The sequence below is a fragment of the Neomonachus schauinslandi genome, chromosome 10 (genome assembly GCF_002201575.2).
Source record: "Neomonachus schauinslandi chromosome 10, ASM220157v2, whole genome shotgun sequence".
Classification (NCBI taxonomy): Eukaryota; Metazoa; Chordata; class Mammalia; order Carnivora; family Phocidae; genus Neomonachus; species Neomonachus schauinslandi.
Window position 1 is genome coordinate 46,784,282 of NC_058412.1, and position 19,798 is coordinate 46,804,079.

Genomic DNA, 19,798 nt, shown 5'->3' on the forward strand with positions numbered 1-19,798 from the left:
CAAACCTCACAAACTCTATGCATTTTTTTCTTTTTTTTTTTCCCCCTGTGAGAATTAGCAATTATGCAAGGAGACAATAAGAAATGAAAGACAGGAAACCTCTGTAAAAGATGAAAATTTGAGCACATTATAGATGCTATTATAGATGCTAAGACCAACAAAGGAACATAAGCAAAGAAAAAATGCATAATAAACAGAGAACCAGGAAATGGTGCCATCAATGTGCCATAGATGTCAAAGAATTGTTATTGCATATAGCATATATGAGACCATATTAGAAGAGAGGCTGGATAATAAATCTCAAAAAGAAAAAATTTGTTTTCCTGAGAGAAAAAAAGGACTGTGATGTTGCAAGAAATGATCCAGAAAGGAACCCAGAAAGATTTTAAAATCGGGAGGTCAAAGGGATGTAAGGAAGAGGGAGGATCGTGAAAGAAATGAAGAGCTTAAAACATTGAGGTTTTTTTGTCTGTCTGGGATCAAGTGAGAATCAAACCAGCCGCTCCAAACTGGCAATGGGCAAGTGAGGTTGCAGCAATGGGCCAGCAGACTGCTTCTCCCTAGTATAGCCAGGTTCTTCTCAGCTATAGTGGGCAGGGATACAAGAAAAAATAACATAGCTACAGCTGATGCCAGGAGTTTGAAGCCTATACAAACAGAAATTGAGTATGTGCATTGAGTAGAAGAATGACATGGAAGAGAAAAGAAAATTTGTCAAAAATGAATTATTTTTGAAGTAGAACTCAGTACTTGGGCTTCCTTCCAACCCATCCCATTTCACTCCAAATAGAATGACATATCAACACACTGGTAACGCAAAATTTTATCTACAAAGCCTTCCATTTAACAACAGAGAGTAGGATTCCAAGAGCATCTGGGAGGAAAAACAGTAGATAAAATAAAAGTCAGTCCATTCTATTTGGGAAGACCATGCCAGTCACGAAAATGGTCTTTATTCAAAGAAAACATAACAGAAAAAAAGATACCGATGAGCAGTCTGCTAAAATATTTTGCAACAAACAAAAAAATCAATCACATAGACAAAAGACAAGATACATTTCTTAAAAGATTTATTTATTTATTTTAGGGGGGGAGGGGCAGAGAGAGAATATCCAGCAGACTCCCTGCTGAGTGAGGAGCCAGACACGGGGCTCAATCCCAGGACCCTGAGATCATGACTTGTGCAGGAATCAAGAGTGGGATGCTTAAGCAACTCAGCCATCCAGGCACCCCAGGCAAGGATACATTTTTAAAACAAAAATATGTTTGAGGAAATAAAAATGAAGTTTATAGATTATCTACTTTGTAATCTTACTCAAATACTGACTTTAAGAAAATTTGGAAAAAAATAGATGATAAGACTACAGAATATAACATAGTGTGTAAATCAGGGAATGTAAAAAAATTAATAGTCAATACAGTTTTAAAATATTACAGTACAGGCAGTAAAATAATTCATGAAACTTGATCAGGACACAGTGAACAGTGAACAAAGGTATAAAATATGAACAATTGAAATTCCTAAAGAAATGTTCAAAATAGAAACAGAAACAAATGGTTAAAAACAAAATCATGAAGCCAATCATTGTGAGCTGAAGAATGACCTAACAATGATCAAGAGAATAATATAATTCAGAAAAAAAAAGGAAAAGGAAAAGCATTTAATGTTTATCTAGTAATTTTGATTTAAAAAACAAAAAACAAAATAGGATGAGAAGACAATCTGTCTGTGACATCTGTCACCCTATTGATCTCCAGGGTTGATCTGGCTGATCTGGTTGGCTAGGTGGGTGTCCCTTTCTTCCCTCACCACTCATGTGCCTCCCTCCTCAAGCTGCCTGTGCACTTGGTCAGGGAGGATGACCTTCCCCAATAGATGAGGACAATTCTTTGGTCAAGGGTATAGAAGTAGCAGCTAGAACCTCCAATCTCTCAAGATCCATTTGTAGGAGAATGTAGGGTAATCAAGCTTCCAAGACTCCAGACACATCCAAATGAGGCGCTGCATGTGGCAGTCTGCCTTTCTTTAAAACAAAAACAAAAGATAAAGAATGAACTGACTATAGAAATAAGAGTCTGAACTAATTAAATTTGCCTATCAATAAATAGGTCAGTATTTTGTCTTCCAGTCGTCCTTAGGTTGGCTGACCCATTACACATGGAGGATACTGTGCTGAGGCAGAAACTGGATGCAGGAAATAAAACCAGGTATTAAAAGAACCCCTAATTGTAGGCTGCTACAACAAACACAGAGAATAAAATAAACCAAAAGCCCCATTATGACCCAGCAATTAATTTCTCTGAATTTCCTATCCCCATTAATCCATTTGTGTTTTCACTGAGAATGTCAACTCTAACCTATAGGTAGTTCTATAAACAATCCAGCAGTGGCTGGAAAAGTCTACGTACTAGGGAATAGCCAATGATAAGCAGATAAAAGAACATAGAGAACCACAGCAGAACTTTTCAATTAGAGAAGGAGATTTTGGATTCAGCCCAAGTCTGAATTGGGCAGAAATATGATAGTGGCTATGCTAAACTTAGGGCTGGTAGTCTTCCACTTTCCTGGAGGAGGACCCTTGCCTGATATCTGCTCCTGCTCTTTGAACTCCAAAGGGAAGTTTGCCTCCTGACACAAGCAAAACTTGCTTTATTCCTATTCTCGTGTGCCCCATAGCAATTTTTCATGCTTAGAATAAGGGAGGAAAAGAGAATTTCCCTCTGAAAATAAAATGATGCCCTGGACAATTTTTTTTAAGATTTTTATTTATTTATTGAGAGAGAGAGAATGATAGAGAAAGAGCATGAGAGGGCGGAGGGTCAGAGGGAGAAGCAGATTCCCTGCTGAGCAGGGAGCCCCATGTGGGACTCGATCCTGGGACTCCAAGATCATGACCTGAGCTGAAGGCAGTCGCTTAACCAACTGAGCCACCCAGGCGCCCTGCCCTGGGCAATTTTATGTAATACACACACCTAGTAGTGTTTAGGAATTTTGACCACTGGATGTATCTGGAGCTGAGTCAGCTGAATGGCAGCCCCCTCAGAAGAAGAAATATAGACACTTCCACTGCTGATGAGCCCAGAGATGCATAAGATCCTGCCATATTATACCTCTGATTTCATGAACTCTTCCAATGACAAAGCATAAATTCTCTCTTACCTAAAGTAGTCAGCATCAATTTCTGCGGGTTCCAATCAAACCAATTTTGAATAACTTAAATGAAAGATGTTGATATTAGGCACATTAGTGTAGGTGGTTGAGTTAGGTACCAGTCAATCATTATCTCCTCTGTTCACTTGTGACTAGAGGGACAAGGAGGGAAGCTTTGCAGAAACATGTAGGTGTTTAGAACAATTGAAAGTATCTTCCTCAGATTTTTATGATATGGATTAGCAAGTCTCTGGAATATCTTAAAACAGGTATAAACTGTCCTTTCCTACTGTGATTTTGCATTTCAGATTCTAGATTATTTTAAATTTGAATCCTGCTCCCTGACTAAGGGGTGATGAGAAGTAGAAAACAGAATTGCTCAGATTTCTTGAGGTAACGGTAGATAACTTAAAATAAGAAATTGATGAAGTCACATCCAAAAACTCTTAGCTCAAGATGAAGAAAACTCAAGGAATTTATGTGACTCAGCTGAATAAACAGTTTTACTCAGTACAACTGTTGTGCTAATGCTGTAAAAATTAAATTCTCTGAGATTCTTATATAAACATTAGGGCATTTATGAGAAAAGATCTGGATCCTTAAAAATAAGTAAAATTGCAGTAAGAAATGGGCCAGAAAATTTGAAGTCTCATATCCTTCCAGTAACAGCTTGAAAATATGACCCTCAAATTCTTTGACATTCCTACCTTTGAGACATAGGGTCCATATCCCCTCCCACCAAATCTGGACCCTGAGAATATTTGACTTGAATATGATAGAATTCACACTATGCTAGTTTCAGAGCCTCAGCCTGGGGAAAGTTGCAGCTTCCACATCCTCTCTCTCAAGATACTTGTTTTTGGGACCTGCTACCATATCACAAGGAAGCCGCAACTGGACAAAGTGGAGAGATCATATGGAATGGCCTTGTGTAGAGGTTGTGGTCCACAACTATCATCAATCCCCTGAGAGGTGAGTGAAGATGCATCCAGATGATTCCAGCTTCCATATTTAAATCATAGTCAGCCTTTGAAGTCTGTCCTTCTGAAGCTTCAGAGCTCAGAAAATAGAGATAGTCTGCCTTCAGCATGACTTTTACAAATTTCTAACCCATAGAATTTGTATAATAAAGTGGTTGTTTTATGTCACTATACCTTGTAGTGTTTCTTTATGCAGCAATATTAACTGCAACTCACCTACAAAAATCTTTACATGGCATCTTCTTGCAATCTTATATTGAGTTTTCTTGCCGTAAGTGAATAATAATCCATAAGAAGATGTAATTTTTCTCATATATGATTAAACCTCTGCAGACAATTTGAAGGTACTTAACTAAGAAGAAGAAAAAACCTGAAATTTAGATCAGACAGGATATATTGCAATGGATACAACAACTCAACTGAGATACTATATTCTGAGTTCAACAAGCAGCTACAGTTCCATGCTAGATTGACTAGACAAATCTGAACCAGTCATGGCTAAGGCTAACTGACCCTGAAAGGCCAAAAGCAGAGAAAAGAATTTAAAAACATTAGGAGGAATAAGTTTTATGAATTCTATACCATAAATTTATACCATAAATTCTATACCATAAATTCTATACCAAAAACACTTTGTCCATACACTGCCTCATTCTTACACACTAGGAAAATCCAGTAGACTTTCCCCCCCTTGTCAAGGGAATCTTTCAAAAGTGCTTTTCCTTTCCTCCTTTCTTCATCAGCAATGAGGGAGTCTCAAAAGGGAGTCTGATCGGTCTAAGATAATACATTTTTTTTAAAGATTTTATTTATTTATTTGAGACAGAGAGAATGAGATACAGAGAGCATGAGAGGGAGGAGGGTCAGAGGGAGAAGCAGACTCCCTGCCGAGCAGGGAGCCCGATGCGGGACTCGATCCCGGGACTCCAGGATCATGACCTGAGCCGAAGGCAGTCGCTTAACCAACTGAGCCACCCAGGCGCCCGATAATACATTTTCTTATCATTCACTTAAGCAGGGGCTGACTTTAATTGTAACTCTGGCTCCACATATGGCCCTTGGTACTTAATGTACAGTTATTGACTTAGCAAACACATTTTTCTTTTTTCCAATGATAGAGACCACACAAAGCTAAGCTGTCTCACCTGTTGTGGGCACTCTATGCCAATAAGTTTCTGCCACATGGATTACTGCCACAATCTAAGCTATAGAAACTAATCCCTTGGAGCCTTTCAAGACATTAGACTAGTTTATTATGTTAATGATGAAAGTCTGACAGAACTATGTAAGCATGAGTAGTAAATTCCTTACAGGCTTTTCAAAAATACATGGATGATAATTGACAGGAGTAAAATCTCACAATAAATGTAAGACACAGACACCTCAGTGAAGTTCCTGGAGATATATCGATCTAGGCTGGTCTGAGATATGCACTACAAAGGAAAGACACAGCCTATGTCTTCTTTGATGAAAAAGAACATTTAATATCTCTTGTGCTTAGATGGATGATAACCATATTTGGATGCTCTTCTTCCACTTGTCAGATGAAAAAAATATTTTATGATTTAATGGAGGTCATCCATGGTTGACAGCTTCTAGGATGATTCCCAACGATCCCTGCCTCCTGGTGATTAAGTCCTTTTTAATCCCATCCTCTTGAGTGTGGACTGGATCTAGCAATGTGCTTCTAACAAATAGAATATTGCAAAATTGAAGGAATATCACTCCCATGATTAAGTTACCAGGAACGTTTCTGGCTTCCTTCTACCTCTCTCAGCTTTTCACTCTCATAAAGTCAGATACACTGTTGCAGACTGATCTTTGAAGAGATCCATGCGTCAAGGAACTAAAAGAGGCTTCTGGCCAACATCCAGAAAGTAACTAATATCTGTAGTCCAATAGCTCCCAGGAAGCTGATGCTTACCAACAGCTATATGAGTGAACACGGAAGCAGATACAGATTTTCCCTCCATGAAGTCTTCAGATGAGACTGTAGCCCTGAACAACAGCTTGGTTGTTCAAAAGGCATTGAACTAACAGACACAGTTAAGCTGTTTCCGGGTTCCTGACCCACAGAAACTGTGAGGTAAGTGTTTGTTGTTATAATCCACTAAGTTTTAGGGTAATTTTTTAAATGTAGAACTAGTTAACTAATATACCTAAGATAGGCTAATGATCTGGTGTTTCTGCCCCAAGTACTTTGTTACCTTTGATATTTAATGTATCTGCAAAAGACTAGAATATTATATGGCACCTGATCCAAACATATAGCACAGTAGTGAAACTGAGAACACTGAGGTCAGGATTAATTTAACAAGGAGGTGTTGTTGTTGTTGTTGTTGCTGTTGTTGTTGTTTTTAAGAAAGAGCTCCTGGTTGTAAGGGAGCATATGACCAGTGGACCTAAATGGCAGCACGGACCAGATGTTTTCTGAAACTTCTGGGTAAGCACACCCAAAAACATTCCATCAAGAAGTATCTCCAAAAAGAACATAAAGACACAAACAGTTATAAACACAATGCCAGCACTTCATATTCGTTATACTGTGACTTCATGATATAATGACCAGTTGAAAATGGTTAAATATTTGAGCCTGATTTAGAGATGGCATCACACAGTATGGCAACACCAGCCATATGTGTTTTGCAGTAGTTTTAAAACCCTTCTCAAGGATTATCAGATAAAGGAGAAAAAAAAGTCTTCCCATTGGCAGATCTTCAAAAACTGTACCTTGTTTTTCACTTTACCTGTTAGGGAGAGGTAGCCCCAGTTCAAGATATAGAATGATTCTTATACAGTGACTGATAGTTCAGTCAGATATTTAATAAAGGACTTTGAATAGCATTAAAGGATTTTGTGAAAAGGAGTTTTGGTGAAAGAGCACGTTTCTAAGGATCTAAGAATGGACTTAAAGCAATGCTACAAAATTATTGGCTTGTGACGATAAGATTTGAAAACAAAAGTTTTTCACTGAAGATGTCTTGAAAAGTACTGAAAAGAGTCTGAAAATATTTGTTTCCCTCACCAAAAGGCTACCATTGCAAAACAGCCTCTCCAAATTCAGAAGGACAGGATGAGACTCTGGATGTCCACTAGCCTCCTTTCCCAACCAGGCCAGTGTTGATACAATAAGCCCAAGAAACAAAGTGGGTAAAGAGGCAGAGATGGGATTTCTGTAGGTTTAACCATATGGAATTTCATCTCAACAGGCTTGGCTTGGTCATCCCTCTTGCTGAGACCAATTCCAAACCCATAATATGACACCATGCATTAGGGGCCCAGACAGCCCTCTGGTAGTAGGTTGATTATATGTGACCCTTTCTGTCATGAAAGGGGTAAAGATTTGTCCTCACCAAATAGACACCTAATCCAGATTTGAAGTTACTTTCCCTGCCGCTGTCAATATCATTCATCCATGAAATTACTCAATGCTTTATACTCTGCATCCAACCAAGAAACCAATTCAAAATAAAGGACATAAACGAGGGGCTGTTGCTTGTGAAATTCACTGGTCTTATTTCCTATCCATCAGCTGTAAGCAACTGGTTCTCGAAATAATAGAAAAGCCTATTGGAAGCTGGGGGACAATACATTTGGATGATAGGATGCTGTTTCTCTCGTAGAGATAATCTATTTCTATACCATAGAGATAAACCCAGTGCCATGAACAAAGGAGCAGTGGTAGAGGTGTCTATCAGGATTATAGCTAATAGCCCACCTTGAAAATTTTAAATTTCTTGGGTTGTACCAGACTAGATACTTTACTATGCAAAAGAACCCTGGTTTCTCTGAACTGGAGAAACTGTAAGTGTGACTTAGCTTTATGTAATTCCTAACATAAATGGAGAAATTATGAAAAAAGAATATTTGCTGAGATATGAATCTGACCATCCAGAATAATGATTCTTATTGACTGCCTCCTGTTCTACCATCTCAAAGGTCAAGACTTCATTTTCTTCATATTGAGATCTTCCCTTACTTCTCCATGCAAATAAAGTTGCCAAGTGAATCCATATGGAATATAGAAAGCATAGTGGAGGTAGTAAGTCACGTCCATACCTCAGTTGCAAATTCAAGGACACTGGAATTTCAGAGTTGCCATAAAAAACAGATTATACATTTTAATATGCATGTTTCTTGCATTCCCCTATCATCTGTAGGGTGTATTAGTAAAGGCAAAAATATTATTTTCCTCATAGATACAGAAAACTTAAATTTGATCAAGACAGAGATAGAGGAAGAATAGCATTACTAAAATATTTTAGAGTCCGAAAATAGAGTACAAATTAGGATCTCTTCAGCTGCAAGTAACATAAAATGTTTTTAAGTAAATCACATAATGGAAAATATAAAGTAGAGCAAGCTTTGTTTCATTTCCCTTGGCAACCAACTAGTGCTTCTCTCTCCTCTCTACAATAGCTTTCTACTCAGGTGGTAGCCAATGGCTTTTAGCAGATTGGACCTCACATCTAGGCATTGAATCACTCATAGTAAAAGATACCATTACTTACCCCATGTTATCTAAAGCCAGGATATTTTTCAAAGGAACCTCTGGGACTTTTCTTCTCAAAATTCACTAGCCACACTTAAAATATAGGTCTAATCCTAAATAATCTCCAAAAAAGGAGATGCATTACACATAGGTCAGTGAAGCTGGGGGTTATGGTCACCATGAGAGTGTATGTGTTTGTGTAAAAAGACAAATAAAATACATGAATTAAAATTGCATTGGTGTTGAAAAGGGTGAAAAGGAGACAGATTTGAAAGGGTTTATCAGCAATGTACATGACAACAAAGATCACAGAACACCAAATGTGAATGCAGAAACTGGAAGTAAAAATGGCTTGTCTCCTGTTGGAAAGGATGAGCGCACGTATGGTTGTACACGGTGATAGATGGATCATACTAGAATCATGTCCATTTGAGAATCTTTGAGTGTAGGGAAGAATAGTTTATTTGGGTTCATATAGTGGACTCCCCATGGCTATGTCTATGCTACATGATCCTGTATCTTTGGTCATAGCTAACTCAATGGTAGACTAGTGACCCACTGGGACCATTTAGATTAACATTCTCTAGAATTTGAAGTCTGCATGGAATAAACCAAAGACCGAAGATGCCTGAGGATGTCATCCTATTTGCAGTGTGTTGGAGAAAAAAGATCCATAAACTCCAACTAGTGAGAATCTCAGAGCTGCTCTTATTCATGAGCCTCCTGCTGTTTGTTTGTGTATCTATTCCATCAGTGCTGATCAACTCTAATACTCACCCAGTAATTCCTATTTTTTTGCTGAAGTTTTGATTTCTGTTGTTGACACCCTGATACAATATTAGCTAATACTGGTATGCTGTCAAATTGGAAATCACTGATATAGTTCAAACCTTTAAATCTATTCATAAAGAAAGTGAACTCTAAAAAGTGTAAATTGGTTTATACAAGGATACTCAGCCTCTTGGAAATTAAACTGTAATTAGCACCCACATCCCCATAACACTGGCCAATGAATTTTTAGCGATAGATATTAAAATGTGAGTTCCTGACAATGCAGCCCAAACTCCAGTGTAGAACTTTTCTTTAGAAAGTTTCCACCAGTGTTTTGCAGACACCCTGGGGGATTGCTGACCCCACTGAAAGTTCTATGACCCACTTCTTGATATTGTCTAGGATTTAGTAACCTTTTCTTCTCCTAGATACGTTTTATTTTGAGCCCTCCACCCTTCCACCACGGTAAGCTTTTCCCATTTTAACCTTAAGACATTTGAGGAATAAAAAGAGTTCCTGATCATAAACCAAATGAGTAACCCTCCCTTACAGTAAAGTCTTGTAATACTAAATAACAATTGTCTGTTTTCTCAGATAGACTCATGAGGGGAGAGGTCTAAAAATGCCCTTAAAGGAGAGTGTGATACAACAAAAAGGAAAAATGAAAAGCAAACCAGGGGCATAAAAATTTTAAAAACTTGTTAGGTAAAATAATCAGAACAACAGATCCTAAACTGTGGGTTCAGGCTGAATTTATCTGGATTCTGACAACACATTGACCTTCTATCAATTTGTTTTATTTCCTTGAAATAACATTCTCTGATCTTTGTCAGGTCTCATTCAATTCCATCCACCTCGGCCTTGAAGGATGTCAAACTTCTAGAAAATATAGGAAGAATGTTTATGTCCATTATTTTTTCTAGATTGTGGAATCCAAACAAAAGTTGATGCTTTTAATATATGAATCCTTCATTTTCAGACAAAATGTGCAAAAGACCAACTAAATCTCTGAGAGAGCACTGACCCATTCTTAGATGCTTAAATTGTAGAAGTAAACAGGATAAACACTTGTCTGCTGTGTGTCCTTCGGGAAAGAAAAGGTTGTGATTCCTGAGTAATAAGCCAAAAGGATTTTGTAGAAAACAATGGTGTTTTATCAATGTGGTTGACTACAGACTGAATGTGTGACTGAGCCTGGTCAGCCGAATAGAAAAATCTGCTTTCTAGCTACTGGTCAGAGAGAATGGTCCCAGGCTCTGCACCTTTTATTTCTCTTGGTTTAGCTTCTGGAGCAGATCACGTATTTAGTCAAGGGAACTTAAAGAGTTGGATTCAATAACTCTGACAACCCACAAGAAAGGCAGTTTCTTAAATCACTCTGATTTGTACCACTGCTCAGGTAATTAGGATCATGTGTTCATTTAATCAGGCCCTGTTTTAAATTCCAGTTCCAGCAACAAAGTTCTTGTCCTGTTTTCTCTATTACTATCTCAATTCCCTTAATTATCTTTGCCTTATAGACCAGGGGCTATAAACCACAACCCAGTGGTAAAATCCAGCCCACTTCTTGCTTTCATAAAGTTTTATTAAACAATTATGCCTATTTGTTTATGAATTGTGTAGGGTTACTATTATGTTAATAATGGCAGAGTTCCATAGATGCAACAGACACTGTATGGCCTGCAAAGCTGTAAGTATTATCTGGCCCATTACAGAAAAAAGTTCCTGTCCTTCAGCCAAAACCCTGGCTCAAGTTTTTGCAGTTGCCCCAACATCTAGCCCAATGTTCTTATCTTTATTCTGTGATTTGTGCATGTGGTATCTATTTGAATATTTTTCTCAATTTCCTCTGCATTTTTTATCTCAATGTAATTTCTAATTTTTTTCAAAATTTTGGAATAATTTAAGATTTACAGAAAAGTTGCAATAATATTACAGAGCGTTTCTGTATTTTTACATTCATTTTTCCCCTAATACATTTATCATAACTAATGAAGAAATATTGACACACTATTATTAACTACAGCCTATAATTTATTCACATTGATTTCCTTAGCCTTTGTCTAATGTTCTTTCTCTGTTCTAAGAGTCCATCCAGGATACCACATTATATTTGGTCTTCACATCTCCTTCCAATCCTTTACCTGTGATAGTTTCTCAGTCTTTCTTTATTTTTGATGACCTTGAAAGTTTTGAGGAGTACTGGTCATGCATTTTTGGAGAATGTTCTTCAATTTGGGTTTGTGTGATGTTTTTCTCATGGTTAGATGGGGGTTAAGAGTTCTGAGCAGAAAAAGCACAAATATCAAGGTACATAAAATCAAAATGACTTATCACCATTGTTGACCTTCAGCGTCTTGCTAACATAGCGTTTGCTTGTCAGGTTACTTCACTATAAAACCACTCTCCCCCACTTCTCATATTGTATTCTTTAGAAAGAAGTCTCTATGCATTGTTTTTTGCATTTTTTATCAGCCAAGTACTATCTTTATCTTTGGCATCTCCATATGATTCTCCAGCAAGTTTTTGCTGATGCCTGCATGGATTCATGCTTCTTTTCTGCCACCACTCTGGAAAACCACATTACCATCTCTTAGGCCTCCCTCTCACCCCTCATTGTTTGTATTCTGATGGACCTACCTACTTTCCCTATTGTCTTTCTCTGCTTTGAATTGTGTTCTTGCCAATCAAGTGACCTTGATTGGCAAGAAAACAGCAGAACAGACATGATTTGGCATAGATTGAGATATGGAAGTTGAAAGAAATGAAACAATCTGTAATTATTATCGCAACATTTAATGACACGAAGAAATCGAACGATGATTCCAAATACAGTGAGTTGGCGGTGATGGGGGGACATTAAAGTGACTTATTTTGTAGGCACTTGGGTGTATGTGAGCAAAGCCTGTTGTGTTGAGAGAAGTCGATTTGTAGAATTCTTGAGGATAGATAGGCTCTGGGGTACAATAATGGGTATTAACAGCATATAATTATATATGAAAATAGCACATTGATGTAATTATCTATTTTCAGAAAAGGCAAAAATCTAACCACACTTACAATGCATTGGTACAGGAGAGGTCATAAGGACTCCTAAAGCAGAACATCAGGGGATGTCTCAGGAAAACATTTTAACCAATTCAAAGCTGCAGAAGGTTTACATAAGAAAAAATAAAAATGAGGATAAGGTGGAGAATCTACTCAAACAAGAAACCTATTGCTCCCAGCCAAATTAGAATATAAGATAAGCTTTGTGAAAATCATGCTGGCGGTCAAGTGAATACTTTTAAGAATTGGAGATCATTACAATGCAGGAAAGCATTTAAGCTGCTACTTAGCTGAAGGTTGGAATTAAAAGTACAGCGTGCCCTTGGATCTATTCATAGAAGCTGTAATGTTTATTAGCATGTGAGAGGCAGTCATTAAGGTGTTACTGCCTTAATTTGTATCAGGACATATAAGAAATAATTTAATTAGGGATTAAACAGTTTTTCAATTTTTTTTTTAATTTTCATATTTAATCTCTGACCAATTTGGGATTCACTAACAATTTCTTTCTAGGTAGCTTAAGTCCATGAACTCAAACTTCTAGCATATGGAGCATCTAAATTTTAGTGACTACATGTTTTCCTTTTTTCTGAGTGCATTTGTTAGTTTTGAGTGAATTTAAATTAAGAAAAGCAACAAATTACATTGGTGAACACTGCAGTTAAGTGCCAGTTTCTGAGGTGCAGACTCCAGCTGTATGTTTTCTCATCTATGAAGAGGTTTAGGAGGGTAAGTTAACCTTGTTCTCCCTGTTCTTTGTAAAGTGAAGCTCTCCCCTTTGAGATAGGTGATAATTAGAACAAGGAGTGTGGCATTTAACCAAAACATTTGACTACATAATTAGATAGCCTTAGTTTTATTTAGATCGCACAAAGAAGCTGCAGGCTCCCTGAAAGCAATGGGCAGACTCCCCAAACCTCCCTTGGAGATGTTCCTCTGTAGGAGCCTTGCCTGAGAAAGGGCTCCGGGGTGGGTGCCATTGATGCTGGCAGGGATCTGGCTTGCTGTACTGTCAGACCTTGTTTTCATCCTCTTGCTTTGTCCCTAATACATCCCGATTTTTTTTCTCCTATGAAGCACACTGTTCCCAATGGGAGCTCTGAGTGAAAAGCTAAAGCTATAATTTGCTTTAGTGAAATATAGAAAATAAATGCATAAAGTATTTCTCCAGAGGCAGGTCTGAATTCTATTGCCTTAAATATTAGAAAAAAATGATTGGTACATGTTACTCATTTGATCTAATTTTACTCAAAAAAGGCACATTGATACATATGTTTAAATATTTTATATTAGCCATATATTCACAACCTTCACTTATTGTTATTATTTATTATTACCTTTTGCTGCCTTTTAAATCTGGACCCCTGCTGCCTTAACTTTTCAATTATTGACACATTTTATAGCTTTGACTTCAGGGTCATGGTGTTCTCATAATTATCTGTGTCATCAATTCTTTATTGATTCAGTGATAAGGGTATTGAACTACTGGTCAGCCTTGTAAACAGCATGTTTCTTAGATCAATTGGAACTGATCTTCCTTCGGACTTCTATGAAAACTGTACAAGACTGGAACAAAGGTAACAACTCTCAGGCCAAGTAATACACTCATTCATCACCATTTACTTAAGAACCTGGGATACAAAACATGAGATACAAACACACAGATTCAGTCTTAGAAGATTAGCTACGTCTTCATTTGCATGTATTTCTTTCCTCCCCACCAGTGGATTAATGATACCATAATAGATGTCTTTACCTAGAATAGTATTATAATGCATGGACATGGAGATGCAGGATTCAGATTCCTACTTGAAGGAACTACTTTATTGTCTCAACTACTGAGAGCTTTATCAGCCTCTTCAGAGATGGCCCTAGCTACAGAAAGTCACCTTGTTTAAGGGTGGTCCACATGCAATGACTGATGTTTGGGTGATAGGCCTTTCCAAACAAGCCATTCAGTGCTAGCTGCTAGCTGCACTACATATAGATTGTATAGCTGCACTCTGAGACATGGCAACAATTCTTACACTCCCTTAAGATATATGGCACTTGAAGGGTGACAGCAAGCCAGATGTTGTGGCAATATTATAGGGTGACCGAAACAATAAGTAATGATACTTACAATATAAAGAGAAAGTCAAAACTAGAATAATTTCATTCCTCTGGGGTGGTAAAATTAATGTAGCAAATATGACCTAAGCAAAAAGGACCCTAAGTCCAATAGAGTTCTAAGAGGGCAGATGGGGTGAGTGAGGGCCTCCCTGTAGAGAGAGTGATTTAACAGGGTGAAATAGAAATAATATGTCAACTGATAGAAAACACCAACTGACTTATTTCCTCACTACTAGAGAATCAACCCTTGAAAGATGATCTTAGAAAGACCTGGAGCAGGGGCCTCCTATTTAACCCTAGAATCATCTGAAGTCTGAAACCAACACTCAAAGGTTTTCCTAGATTGAACAAGGCCTCAGGAATTCTTCTAGAATAAAAGTAGAGCAAAGAAATTTTTGAGATACACATGCTTTGGGTTTCTCTCTGATGAACAGACTGAAGTGAGATTTACTACCAGGAATGCAGAATTAAATGATGCATATGGATATATAACCCAGCCATCCCAGAACAGTCTTCTCTGAAGCTTGGTTGGCCCACAAGCATAGGGCAATTATCTCAGTGCGTGGAGTGAGCTAAAGAGATGCAGAAATGTGGACAAGATTCCAACATTTCACCAGAAAACAGCTTTGTAAAGGAAATAAGAATTTTTTTGTAATTTATTTAATTCATATTAATGGGAATTCTTTTGCAGAGATGTATGTTTATCACAACAATAATGAATCATCTCATCTGAAGCTGATAAAGATAGTTTATGTGAAAGTACCTGGTAAATTTAAACAGACCTAAAATGTTACTTACCACTGACACAGTGCCTAGAACAGAAGGCAATCAATAAATGTTAATTGCATGGTGAGTGAAACTACTGGAAACATTATTATCTTTAGTAGTAGTAGTATGAAGGGATCTACTTGCTTTTGTTATACATCATTTTTTACATGCAGTAATAATTAGAGAAAATATACTTTGGTATGATTTCAGAGTCAACATTCCATGGATAATGTAGACACAATCTTATTTTCTTTCTTTTTTTTTTTTAGTTTTTATTTCAATTCCAGTTAGTTAACATACAAGACACAATCTTACTTTTAGATAATCCTCAAAAAAGGAACGTTGTGGGGTTTTGTTTTGTTTTGTTTGTTGGTTGGTTTTTGGGGGGTTTTGTTTGTTTGTTTGTTTTTTGGTCTCTATTGCAAGAAATCCAACTAAGAGTCCTGGTTTATTTTGTTGTTTTATATTTTATGGAAAGCTATTGATTAAGCACCTGCTCCTATAGTTGCTAAAATATAAGGGATCTCCGATCACTTATGAATTCAGAATGTCTCACTTTATGTTCTTTTCAGAGAAGATAATCTCAGATGATCAGCTATCAAACTTTTATCCAAAGCCCAGATGAGAGAAAGAATATTTATGGACACTTGACAGATTTATATAGTCCATTCATTTTATCCTTAAATGAAGCTGAGCTCCCTGAGGGAAATATGCAAAGATCATACTATTTGATTTTCTTGTCTAATTGCAAGGCTCTTTCACAGAAAGAATAATATTTAAAAGGTAGCAATAAAAGATATCCTATTATGTCTTTTTTTTTTTCTTTCACTTTTAAACACTTTTGGCTTTGGATCTGTTAGAGAATCTGATAAGAAATATGAACCTGCTCTCCAGAAAAACCTAAATCTAAAAACTGTGCGTATATACAAATACTTATACCCTTACTTTCACTAGTACATAAACTCTCTGATGCTCATTCATAGAGTTTGGGGACCTACAGACAAGAAGTTGAAACTTCCCCCTAGTAAGCATCCACTCTAATTCCAGTGTTTATCTTTCAGCATCCTACTGGCTGTTGGCTTCAGCTAATGTTTTATCATTACCTTATTAAGAGTTTTATACAGGATACTGAAATTCTTCAAAGGACTTTTTATGATTTACTGAGATAATTTTCTAATTTGACCTATTAATATGGTGATTTAAATTAATAGGGTTTTCTGCTATGAGAAATTTTGGCATCCCTGAACTAAATTAACTTGGTCTTGTTGTATTTTCTGGTACATCTGGCAACATTTTACTATAATCACTTTCAATAAAAAGATCCTCTTCAGGGGCGCCTGGGTGGCTCAGTTGGTTAAGCGACTGCCTTCGGCTCAGGTCATGATCCTGGAGTCCCGGGATCGAGTCCCGCATCGGGCTCCCTGCTCGGCAGGGAGCCTGCTTCTCCCTCTGACCCTTCCCCCTCTCATGTGCTCTCTGTCTCTCTCATTCTCTCTGTCTCAAATAAATAAATAAAATCTTTAAAAAAAAAAAAAAAAAAAAGATCCTCTTCATCACAGTATTCAATGATATTCTGGAGGTGTGATAATATGAAACTTCAAAAACACTGCCAAGATAATATTTTGTCAAAAATCTAGCCATATCTATTTCTACATCTATATCCGTATCTATATGCCTATATATCTATTCAGATACCTTTAATAAGCTAATGTGATACTGTTCCATTATTAACATCTCAGTCAATTATACCTAAGTTCAAAATTTGGGGTTTATTGTATTTTAAATATTTTCTATAATAAATACTTTAGTAATTGTGTAACAAAAAGAGAAAAAGAAATAAAAGGTGCTCACCTACCTCCAAAGTAGGAAGTTGATGTCAAGGCCTAATATACCCTTGCATTTTGAATGTATAGCTTGCACTCCAAACCTAGGATCAGAATCCTCAGAATTTGTTCCTGAGCTTTGAAATCATAATACTGTCACTAAGCTTCCCTCAATTCTCCATGATGGCTGGTCAAGTTATTGTTTAGAGCTGTGCCATGATCCCCAGTGAAGATAGCAATGAATAATGATAAGAGATTTTGTTTGCAGGAAAAACACCCAAACCAAAAACACAGTCCTACTTCTAGGAATCTTTGGAATTAAACTAAGCATGCTGTTGCACATTGAAAATAATAGATACTCTAAATGTTTCAGCAGTGAGAGGCAAATGAACCACAGTCTGACAATAGAGTTAAGTAGTTGGACATGGCCAAATGGTTTGGGACTATAGGGGCAGATACTATAGTTAATGAACCAGTAGGAGAAAATACGTATTTGTATGGAATCTTCAAAAACAGATGGGTCTCTTGTGATTGGAATTGTTCATTCATACACCCACTAAAAACAAAGAAATTAGGGTAGATCAAGAAAAGATATTGATATTATTTTGTATTCATTTACTCATTTCTTTACCTATGTGTTCATTGAATATATATAAAGACACTGGTCCAGCCACTGTAAAAGTTAAAGAAAAATATTAAAAATTGCTTCTGAAGGGAGAGGGAAAAGATGGCGGAGGAGTAGGGGACCCTATTCCAACCGGTCCCCAGAATTGAGCTGGATATCTACCAGACCACTCTGAACACCCATGAAATCAGCCTGAGATGTAAGAAGATTGATCTGGATCTCTACAAACAGAATATCACAGGTGTTTGGTTTTGTGGTACGAAGTGGGAAGCCATGATTCCGGGGGCAGATATTGGAGGATAAATAGAAGGGGGAGGGAGCTGAGCCCTCGGGATCCTACACTGCCAGTGAGCAATAGCCTCCCATGCTGGAGACTGGGCACAGACTTGCAGACTGGTAGCAACAGGAAAAGGACTTTAGGGCAGCCCCCCAAGAGGGAAACCCAGAGTGGCAGGGCCATGCATGTGAACTGGGGGCACCTGGCGGTTTTAGAAGCACAAAGGGCAGAGACATGCCCCGACCTGGAGAGGAGGACTGGGAGGGCTGCTTAGGGGCACACAACCCAGGATGCTGCAGTTTATAGCAACACAGACAGAAACGGAGATAGTGTGGCCTGGAGAGTTCACTGAAGAACAGACTGCAATCTCTCTGGTCTGAGGCAGAGGGTTGGAAACGATCTTTTCTGCTCTGACTCTCAGAAGAGATTCAGAAAGCTGCCAGGGAAAGCCATCAGGGAGCAAAATCCCCAAAAAACCGGTTTCCACTGAGCCCATCCCCCACCACAGGGGGCAGGGCAACTCTGCCCAAACAGGGTTGCCTGAGTAACAGTGCAGCAGGCCCCTCCCCCAGAAGATGGGCTGGGAAAACAAGAGGCCAGCAACCCTAAGATCCCTATAAAACAGGTGTATCTTCCTTGGGTTGTGGTCAATAATTTGGACTCTATACATTCCCTCAACCACCCCTCAACAGAATGACTAGGAGGAGGAACGCCCAAAATAGGAAAGACTCAGAGACTATGACTTATGCCACAGATTTATAAATGGATTCAGTTATAACCAAGATGTCGGAGATGGAACTCAGGGTAGCAATTGTGAAGACAATAGCTAGAATGTACAAATCGATTAATGGCAACATAGAGTCTCTAAGGGCAGAAATGAAAGCTGAATTGGCAGAACTTAAAAATGCTATCAATGAGATCCAATCTAATCTAGATACTCTAACAGCTAGAGTAAGCAAGGCAGAAGAACGAATTAAGAGACAAGAAGGCAAAAGAGGAGGCCAGGGAAAAACAACTCAGAATCCATGAAAATAGAATCAGAGAAATAAGTGACACCATGAAATGTTCCAATGTCAGAATTACTGGGATCCCTGAGGGTGTGGAGAGAGAGAGAGAACTAGAAGATATATTTGAGCAAATCATAGCTGAGAACTTCCCTAATCTGGGGAATGAAACAAACATTCATGTCCAAGAGGCAGAGAGGACCCCTCCCAAGATCAAGAAAAACAGGCCAACACCCCAGCATGTAATAGTAAAACTTGCAAATCTTAGAACCAAGGAAACCATCTTAAGGGCAGTTAGGGGGAAGAGATTCCTTAAGTACAGAGGGAGAAACATCAGAATAGCATCAGACCTATCCACAGAGACCTGGCAAGCCAGAAAGGGCTGGCAAGACATATTCAGGGTACTAAACAAGAAGAACATGCAGCCAAGAATAGTTTATCCGGCAAGGCTGTCATTTAGAATGGATGGAGAGACACAGAGCTTCCAAGACCGGCAGAAACTGAAAGAACATGTGACCACTAAGCCGGCCCTGTAAGAAATATTCAGGGGGGTTCTACAAAAGGAGAAAGACCCCAACAGTGATATAGAACAGAAATATACAGGGACAATCTATAAAAACAAGGTCTTCACAGGCAACATGATGCCAGTAAATTCGTATCTTTCAATAATCACTGTCACTGTGAATGGCCTAAATGCTCCCATAAAACGGCACAGGGTTGCAGATTGGATAAAAAGACCGGACCCAT